Here is a 10,168-nt window from a genome sequence, read left to right on the forward strand (position 1 = left end):
AAAATTGTATTTTGCCTCATTAGGTATTTTGCCTCATTAGGTCCAGGTTTTGGTCACCATAAGGACTACTGTTCCTGAGAAAGTCATTTATTTATGCCAGGAAATCCTTGTTCCTTGACTTGACCTTAACCATCACAAATAAAAGCCTAACCCTATCCCTAAAAACAAGTCAGAACCCTAAAAGGAATGGCCAAAATGTCCTCATTTTCTATGGTTAATAGATTTGTTTGGTCCTCACAAAGACACTCACACACGCACACAGAGAGGGGGGGTGAAGTGAGTGTGTACAGAGTAGTGCTGTGAGCTGTCGCTCTGTGTGCTGACCTTCAGGGTTATCTGGAAGGCTTCTCCACACCTTGCTGGTAGCACCAACCCCTGCTGTCGCCATGGAAACACAGCTTGCAGGGACAATGCGCGGCCTGTCCGGTGCTCGTGTTGCTCACGAGCATGCTTCTTTTCTTTTTTTTTCACGCGAGCACCTTTAAGTGACAACACACACATATTCAAACAAGTGCACTATATAGACAGGGATACACATTCATGTACATATTAATATACAAGCACGCTTCACTATTCACCCGTCCTCCACTTCATTTAGCCCTCATTTTCTTCACTTCCTTTTCCCTTCTCTCTCTCTTAATGAAACCATGAGCATGGCACACAATCAAGCCTGTGGGCCTGCACAGCAGTGTCACAAGGGTGCACGCGACCCCATTTTCAGTAGTGGAAGCATTATTATCATGCTGTGAAAAAAGACGACCATGGGCTGATGCATCACACACACACACACACACGACCTGCAGTCTCATCAGCACCAGATCACTGGGATTATTTCAGCGGCAGCAGGGATGTGCCGCCGCAACTTGACAATAAATCAACACATCATACACTCTAGAGTGACAAATCAAGATAATACACTCAAAAAACAAGAAAGGCTGCAGAGTGGGAAAGAAACTGGGTTTATTCAGTGGTGGAAGCGAAATAAAAGGACGCGTAGATGGACAGGAGAAGGACAGAGGGAAGTCAGGAAACGGACGGATTTGACATGCTCTCCTTTTCTTCACTTCTCCCGCTCCGACTTTCTGGAGGTTTCTCAGCCGTGATTTGTCAGTAAGCTCTAAAGAAATGGGAGGTGAGAGACAAGGAAGGGGTAGAAAAGAAGAGAGAGCATCAAATTTTAAATTTACATTTCCAGAACCCGAGAGAAAACTTACAAAAGTCAGGAGGCATTGTAGGAAACTCAGTCCCCCCCTCGAGTCTCACTGTATGTTATAAAAAATGCAGAGAAAGTACCCGGTCTAAATATTTAAATGTCACTAAAGAAAACTCAGCATTTCTTCTATTTTTTGGAATCCTAACTCAGACTTTGACAGAAGGTAACAGGCATTTTTTTTAAACTCCACGTACAGTAGAGCCTAACATTCAATTCAGCCTTGAGTGAATGTTTGGAGTAGAAAGATACAATTTTTTACCGTCATGTATTGTAAGTTTTAATAGCTGTCATTTCACTGTCAATGACGTTACAACTACGTATCTACTGAAAACTGAGTGAGGCTGTCACAAAATGTTCCCAGTTTTCATCCGGAGAATCACAGTGAGTCACTGCAGACTATATCTGCAGAGATGTATCATAACAATGGATCTACACCAGAGACAAAGGGTTTAAACTGCACAATGTTTGCAAAAGTGACAATTCATGACCATTCATGGTTTCAACTAATCTCACAGGTCCAGTGTGTAACATGTAGGACTTGTTGTTGCTCCTACAAAACATGTTCCAAGGGAAATGTATCAAAGGTCAGTAAATACCTTGTTTTTTCTATCAGGGAACTGGCAGGATTTTCCAAATCAAATTTAAGATTAAGTACAGATTAAGATCCATCCATACATCCAGCTACCGCTTTATCCTCCACATCGTGGGTTGTAGGGGGGGCGCTGGTGCCAATCCCAGCTGACATAGGGGGAAAAGGCGGGGTCACACCCTGGACAGGTCTCCAATCCATCACAGGGACACATAGAGACAAACAACCATCCACTCTCACACCTACAGTGTGTCCAATTTGCCTAATCCCCGAACCTGGAGAAAGTCCACGCACAAATGGGGAGAACATGCAAACTATCTATCTATCTATCTATCTATCTATCTATCTATCTATCCATCCATCTATATACATCTCGCAGAAGGAACACGAGAAGCTTCACAAATACCCAGGGCTGAAAGAGGAGAAGATGTGGGCAGTAAAGGTAACTGTAGTCCCAGTGGTGATAGGAGCATTAGGAGCTGGGAGAGCTTTAAGGTTTGCTAAAATACAATGGGATTGTTATTCTAAAAATGGATACAAAGCTCGAGAAAAATAATATTTACTAAGTTATGTTGCATGACAGACCAATATCAAATGCCTCACACAAGTTCTGCGACTGCTGTGTTAATTCTTTTTAATGAATCAACAGGACTGTTATTAATGAAGGTCTTCTGCTGCTGTTTTAGAAAGTCAGTCCACTTTAGGGAACAGTTCAACTCATGTGACAACAAACACAAACAAACAGTGGCATAGAAAGAGACACAGGATGACCCAGAGTTAGTGAAGCGTTAGCTGCTGGGTGGACTAGTTGGCATGTTAACTACCCCGGTGCTCTGCTGGCAGGCCGATACACTGGCAGGCAAGTTGGTTCTCTTGCCAAGTGCATCGGAGGGCATCACAGCCTGTGCCACTGAGTGAGAGAGGAGCGACAAATGTGACGAGGGGATTTCGCTTTGCTGTGCCACTCAGGTCCTACAACATAAAGCAGGACCACAGTGCGTCTGTGTGAGTGAACCGCATTATGCATGCACAGTCGACGAGGAGGCTGCTGCATTTTAAACCAACGCCGCCGCGCACAGTTCACAGCTAACTCCGGTGCCCTAAATCTAAACTTGGACTGCTGCCGTCGCCATCTCATTTGAATAATTTTAAGACAAGAAAAAAAAGAGGGGACAGCCAAATATTCTGCCTCAAGGTCTGCACATAAGTGTAGACGTACACACGTTATATATGCTGGCTTTAACTCTGTGTAACTCCTAGTTAGAACTAAGCATTACAATATCACATTCAAATGTTAAGTGGTAGTACTGTATTGTAAGTACTACAGTACAGTATATATATATGTTAATAGCACGCACATAATTTTGTAATATGGAAGTAATTTAATGGTAATAAGATGTTATTTCTCCATAAATCACCAAGTATTAGCTGGGCAATAACAAATGAAATTATCAATTTTGACTCCAACATTTTCCTTTTAAGGTATTAAACTGATTGCAGCCTTTAGTAATTGACATTTCCAAGCCGATACCTGGCTATTACTTTGTAAATAACATGGTATTCACATAATATATCGTATGAAATTCCTTGCATGGGGAATAAGATGGTATTACCATAATATTACTAGATGTAGAGCAATTAATCAGTTCTCAGGAACTTAATAAATACTGCTAAGTCAATAAAACGTTTATTTGTTTACGTTTAGAAGAAAGTACCTGTTGCATGTATTTAATTTAATAATTTAGTACATGTGTACTGTAGTGCAGACACAAAACGGAGATAAGAATGGAAAACAAACAAAGATATTGGCTAAGAAATATCAGATTCCTGTTTAGGGCTGCCTTAAAACATGAACTCTTTTTACAAAGTATAAATGTAAAGTGTCACTGCAGTGCTTTATTGTACGCGTCAACCCCCCACACAATGTAATTTCCTTGTTCTTTCATATTTTCATGTCTTTTGCGCCTCAATCTGTTGTAATGGGAGCTTTTTTTTTTTTTACACTGTGTCGATGCAAAAGGTGCAGAGTTGAAGCAGCAGCTGCACTTAATTATCACAGACTCTTGTTGAGATGGAAAAGTGTCAGCGGAGATTCGTTTTTACACACAAAAACACTGCTTTGCACGCACGCATGCACGCACACACACACACACACACACACAAATGCAGACACACAAACATGTTTTCTTCCACCTGTCAGTTTTTATCCAATTAGAGAGTGGTGTGGGGTAGATAGCAGTCACAGGGAACTATCCTCACAAACCCATTGTCATAAGTTAATGGGCAACACACAGGCAGCAGAGCAACATGTGAATGCACATCTGTCCAATATATAATTACTGCAGATGCTCGCTCGCTCACATCACTCTTCACTCTCCGGACTTCCTCACTTGCCTTTTCTATGTGGGGAAAAAACAAAAATAAAATAGAAGCAGAAAAATCAATAGCTGTCTTCTCTGCTCAATGCTAACAGCACTCGCTTCTCTCCCTCTCTTTCTCGGGAGGGACCGAGACAGTTGCCAGGCAGGACTGTCAATCAGACACACGCAACCGAGTGGCTGTGGATATAGCTGCTTTATAAACACATGGGCATTCACTGATTACACAGTCAGTAAGACAACCAGACAGTCAATTAGTCAGTCAATTAAAGAGGCATCTCACTCCGTCAGTAGAGTCAGTGGGTGGGTTGGTTATGTGCACAAGGACTGTCTGTATGTCGGTCAGTCAGTCAGTTGCGGTTTGATTCGTAACGTGTGCCTGAGTGATTGGACAATCAACGCATCAATCGACACATTGCTCCTCAATTTAGTCAAACCGTCCTTTAGACAGTCAGTTAAGCTGCTGAACAGAAGCAATCAGTGTCTTCGTCTGTAAATCGGCTCCACAGTTGAGTCGCCAATTTAACATCAGTCACTGATGTCATTTGTTGAAAACTCCGTTGACAAATAAGGTGTTCTAAGGGTGAGCAGATAAATAGATACACACACGGACAGAGAGACATATAGTGACAACAGACAGACAGACATAACAGCTCACTGGCATTAGCTGTCAGTGTCACTTTTGTTTGGTGTGACACGCACGTTCAACTGCAACTAGTGGTGTTCCAGTATTGCATATCGGACCTTTAACTTAACATGTCTATGAGCTCAAATTCTTAATCTCATCCATCCGTCTTCTACCCCTTAATCCTCCACATGAGGGTCGCGGTGCCAATCCTAGGTGACATAGAGCCTGGACAGGTCGTCAGTCCATCACAGGGCCATGTAGACAAACAACCATTCACTCTCACACCTAGGGTCAATTTAGAATGTCAAATTTGCCTAGGACACCCAATTATTTATTTCTTACAATGATATTCTGTTAACTAAAACAGATTTTTTTTCCACTTTCCCCAATGCTTTACTTATCATTCAATCACAGATATTCACCTCATTAACTCCTGCACACAAAAGAAAGATCGTCTCACTCTGAGACAACAGGAGAAAAAAACTTATTTGTATTCTTTGGAAATAAAAATCAAGATCAAATTAAGCCATTACTGACAAATGAAACAGCTACAATGTCTAACAACATAGTGATGAAGACAATAATGAAATATCTTGGCCTGAGTCAGAATTCACCCTGACACCTTATCTGCAGCCAGTGAAGTAAGACACATGGCAGCTCAGACCTGACGGGAGGAAACTGGTGTGGTAGTTCAGAAACGTGCAGCAGCATGGAAGAGATGTTTAGCTGGACGCTGATGGGAGTTTTTTTTTTAGTGCAATTGAAAGATAGAATAGCTGGTGGACAACAAGGAGAGAGGGACATGAGTGACAACAGATAATCTTTACGTGTGCCTTCACAGAGTGGTTGCCTTGGAGATGATGGATGTGAAGTAGAGCTGAGAGAGACGTAAAAAAGAGACCAAAATATGTCAGCTAGTATGGGTATGAATGCATTCTCACACATATCAATGTTTTATCGTGAAAATAAAAAAAAGGATTTCAATAAAAACAGCAGTTTACAACATGAAAAAAAAGCCTCAGCCTATATACTGCAGGAACATGGCTTAAGTCACCAAAATTGTGTCGAGGGTAAAAAGGGTAGGCGAGAGATCTCCGCACACTTGCACTCAATGCGGTGTTTTCTTTCAAAAGGAAGGTGTGTGAACTTCTATCATCACCTCAAAGAAAAAAAAAAATATATACACATCGACATAGTGATTATACTGGTGAGTAGGAAAAACACACTATAGCGATATAGCTATAATCAGCCTACCAGCCCATGTTCTATAAAGGAGATATTAATAGCAGGAATATTATACAACATACAGAAATGTGTGTGTGTGTGTGTGTGTGCGGGCGCGTGCGTGTGCGGTGGTGCAGGACGAGTTTGCTGCTGAATTGCTCGTTATCAGATGAGACTTCGCAGACAGGCTGAGGTTCACAGTGGGGCTCCTCACCTGCTACCACTGATAGCCATACACCACAAACCGTACATAAAAAGTGAGTGTACGCAGTCTTCCAGTGCCAAAACCATTTATTTTTCTTTTTTTTCTAAATGGTAACATCATTTACAAAACTGATGAAGTCAATATGCAGATCATCGAAGAAGAACGTAACATCATGACATCATTTATTGCAAAAGACCTGAAAGTCATGATTGAGACCATTTATACTCAGGAAAACTTTACTGGTGTTAAAGTCGTGAGAAAAAGGCTAATTTTCCATTAGAATTCTATTCAAATGTAGTTCTTTTTGCAACCAGTGGTTCACTCCAGAATCTCCACTCCATTCCACTCCATTCCTTCTTCCTGCAGACAGAAGACTACATCCACTTTTCACATAAGGTTGACTTCCCTTATTTCCTTGCTCTCCTACAGTCTGCCACACTTCATCTCAGTCTGCTCTTCCTCTCACACAGCAGTGACCAACAGCACACACTCCTCTTTTCTCTTCTCCACAGCCCATTTCTGAACCATTCCCTCATCGGGCTGAAATGGTGAGTTGCTCCGGGCATCACTTCAACATCAGGTCACTGCACGGAGTGAACAGAGCAAGCGCCAAAGTATTAACCCTTGGCATGATGGCCATGGATCCATCTCCAACAATCGAGTTCTTCTACAAAGAGTTGGGAAAGGGAGCGTGACATTTGCTTTGAGCTGAAAGACAACACCCACAACCATCACGTTCCCAGCAACTTGGAAAGACTGGGGATGTTGCTCCGCAAGGACGTGAGAAGTTTGGAGATGGGCACCCAACGTTGAACTTCGGGCGGCTGACCTTTGCTTACAACGACATCATCGGGGGAAAGCGCGGACGCAGCACCCCACTAGCAGAAATTATGCAGTCAAGACTCCCACGTTTGGGGAATTTGCAGGGGTCAACACAGCCGGAGTGCAATGGCTGAGCCTCGCCCTGGGTGAACCGCCTTCTTGATCATGTTATCTCCCCTGCCAGGTAAGTATGAGGTGTACTCGCCAAACACCGGGTGGCTCTTGCCAGACACAGCTCTTTGGCTGATGGTGCTGGAAATGAATAATCCCAGAGGCCAATGCCTTGACTCAGTTGCTCGTTAATGCTGTGCTATGTTCAACTTCAACCTCCAGCACACATTGGAGAGGAAACCCTCGACCTTTTTTACTGGCATACCTGGCTGTCGTTTTATAGATTCAGCAACAACTGGACATGGCGGCACCAACAGCCCTTGCTTATCTCGGTGTAAGCTTCGATACTGGACTAGAGTGTAGCATGTAAAGCTGAAATGCAGTGTGTCGAAGGGCTGACTTTGAGCCGCCCCGCGGCGCGGGGGCCCTTGCCCAGTCCATAAAAGCGGTCTGTCCCCAGCGGCTACGGCCATACCACCTGAGCATACGATCTTTCGTCTGATCTGAGCCAAGCAGGGTGGTATAGTTAGTACTTGGATGGAGGCAAGCCTGGGAGTACCAGGTGCTATGGCACGCTGCGCTTTACACTGCTGCTTCGCCACAGAAACATGCCCCTCCACGAGCAGAGGCCTTGCCTAGTCCATACAGGCACTCTCTGTCGCCAGCCCCTCGGCTTACGGCCATACCACCCTGAGCACGCCCGATCTCGTCTGATCTCGGAAGCTAAGCAGGGTCGGGCCGGGTTAGTACTTGGATGGGAGACCGCCTGGGAATACCAGGTGCTGTAAGCTTTTACGCTGCTGCTGCTGCTTCCTTACAAGAAACATGGGCTCGCAATTAAATTGACGCACAGGCGCGGGTTGATGTCTTTCTGGTTTCAGCTTCGCTTTGCTTTTCACAGAAAAAAGAGAATGGTGCACCGTTCCTGGTGGCACTGCAATACCAGGTCAATGCAAGGAGTGAAGAGAGCAAGCCCCAGTTTTCACCTCCCACTGCTCAAAAATGCATTTATTATTTAATCCCCATGAGAGGACATATCAGATATTAAACTGATAAGAACAGATACTACACTTGATCTTAGCCAAAAGGCCGAGAAGCGATGGCCCACAGGTGTCTGGGGCCAACCCAAGATCTTGGCACACAAGTCAGTTGTTGTGGTGCCATGTTTTTAAGGGCGCATAACAAAGGCTGCTGCTGCTGATCACCTCCGCCCCAAGGTTGACCTAAGTGCACCTCTGGGCCTTGACAGACAGCTGCTTGACATTTGACACACTCAAAGGGCGCAGCCTTACAGCAAAGCCCACCAAAAATAACTTAAACTCTTGAACGTCCCTCTCCACGGAAGTCTTTAGTAAAAGGCGAAAGACTTGTGCAGTTTGAAGAGAAACCAGAGTCAACGTAGCCCCTGTCCTGGAGCGCAGCCGAGGAGTCTATCCGCCGGAGTCACCACAGTCTCGGGCGGCCGGCCGGCCGGCCACCTTGGGACGGCCTTCCTTCAACGTTTTTGCTTAGTCGGCCAATAAACCGCCCAGATTTGACTGCATGTTTGGACGCGCTGTCCTACTGTCGGTTGTGCGCTGCAGTTTTCTATCAGTCGCTGAGGCTGTGGCACATTCCTCGCTCACTGGCACACCTCCAACATTTAGTGGTAGACGTGAGTGCATGAGCAAAGCAGCTCCGTGTCACACTGAGCAGTACAAACTGCCGGGCCATTTCCCACCTCATCAGGGCTTCTGAAATGGTGAGTTGCTCCTGGCATCACTTCAACATCAGGTCACTGCACGGAGTGAACAGAGCAAGCGCCAAAGTATTAACCCTTGGCATGTTGGCCATGGATCCATCTCCAACAATCGAGTTCTTCTACAAAGAGTTGGGAAAGGGAGCGTGACATTTGCTTTGAGCTGAAAGACAACACCCACAACCATCACGTTCCCAGCAACTTGGAAAGACTGGGGATGTTGCTCCGCAGGGACGTGAGAAGTTTGGAGATGGGCACACAACGTTGAACTTCGGGCGGCTGACCTTTGCTTACAACGACATCATCGGGGGAAAGCGCGGACGCAGCACCCCACTAGCAAAAATTATGCAGTCAAGACTCCCACGTTTGGGGAATTTGCAGGGGTCAACACAGCCGGAGTGCAATGGCTGAGCCTCGCCCTAGGTGAACCGCCTTCTTGATCATGGTATCTCCCCTGCCAGGTAAGTATGAGGTGTACTCGCCAAACACCGGGTGGCTCTTGCCAGACACAGCTCTTTGGCTGATGGTGCTGAAATGAATAATCCCAGAGGCCAATGCCTTGACTCAGTTGCTCGTTAATGCTGTGCTATGTTCAACTTCAACCTCCAGCACACATTGGAGAGGAAACACTCGACCTTTTTTACTGGCATGCCTGGCTGTCGTTTCCTATAGATTCAGCAACAACTGGACATGACGGCACCAACAGCATACCCATCGTTAGCCGCTTCCGATACTGGACTGGAAGTGTAGCATGTGGTGGGGGCAGGCAGAGTGCAGTGTGTCGAGCTGACTTTTGAGCCCGCCCGCGGCGCAGAAACTGCCCGATCCCGCATAAAGCAGTCTGTGTCCCAACCCCGGAGAAGCAGCCGCACCACCCTGAGCACGCCGATCACCGTCTGATCTCGGAAGCCAAGCAGGGTCGGGCCTGGTTAGTACTTGGATGGGAGACCGCCTGGGAATACCAGGTGCTGTAAGCTTTTACACCGCTGCACGCTTTTACACTGCTGCTTCCTTACAAGAAACATGCCCCTCCACGAGCAGGGGCCTTGCCTAGTCCATAAAGGCACTCTCTGTCGCCAGCCCCTCGGCTTACTGACACACCACCCTGAGCACGCCCGATCTCGTCTGATCTGGGAAGCTAAGCAGGGTCCGGCCGGGTTAGTACTTGGATGGGAGACCGCCTGGGAAAACCAGGTGCTGTAGGCTTTTACGCCGCTGCTGCTGCTTCCTTACAAGAAACATGGGCTCGCAATTAAATTG

The 10,168-nt window shown here is 45.6% G+C and overlaps 5 non-coding genes and 2 pseudogenes across 5 annotated transcripts; 3 read left to right on the top strand and 4 right to left on the bottom strand.

The window, feature by feature from the left end:
• Positions 1 to 7,087: 7,087 nt before the first annotated feature.
• Positions 7,088 to 7,251, bottom strand: LOC122760423. Its single transcript, XR_006358397.1, has one exon. It is a non-coding gene; the product is annotated as a U1 spliceosomal RNA (small nuclear RNA).
• A 591-nt stretch (positions 7,252 to 7,842) lies between these two features.
• On the top strand, positions 7,843 to 7,961 carry LOC122760417. The gene has a single exon (XR_006358393.1). It is a non-coding gene; the product is annotated as a 5S ribosomal RNA (ribosomal RNA).
• A 118-nt stretch (positions 7,962 to 8,079) lies between these two features.
• On the bottom strand, positions 8,080 to 8,271 carry LOC122760418. Its single transcript, XR_006358394.1, has one exon. It is a non-coding gene; the product is annotated as a U2 spliceosomal RNA (small nuclear RNA).
• Positions 8,272 to 8,453: 182 nt separating this feature from the next.
• LOC122760419 lies at positions 8,454 to 8,566 on the bottom strand. The gene has a single exon (XR_006358395.1). It is a non-coding gene; the product is annotated as a U5 spliceosomal RNA (small nuclear RNA).
• A 647-nt stretch (positions 8,567 to 9,213) lies between these two features.
• Positions 9,214 to 9,377, bottom strand: LOC122760422. The gene has a single exon (XR_006358396.1). It is a non-coding gene; the product is annotated as a U1 spliceosomal RNA (small nuclear RNA).
• Positions 9,378 to 9,766: 389 nt separating this feature from the next.
• On the top strand, positions 9,767 to 9,885 carry LOC122760421 (annotated as a pseudogene).
• Positions 9,886 to 9,995: 110 nt separating this feature from the next.
• LOC122760420 lies at positions 9,996 to 10,114 on the top strand (annotated as a pseudogene).
• The last annotated feature ends 54 nt before the right edge of the window (positions 10,115 to 10,168 follow it).

This window comes from Solea senegalensis, unplaced genomic scaffold (genome assembly GCF_019176455.1).
Source record: "Solea senegalensis isolate Sse05_10M unplaced genomic scaffold, IFAPA_SoseM_1 scf7180000013586, whole genome shotgun sequence".
Taxonomy (NCBI): Eukaryota; Metazoa; Chordata; class Actinopteri; order Pleuronectiformes; family Soleidae; genus Solea; species Solea senegalensis.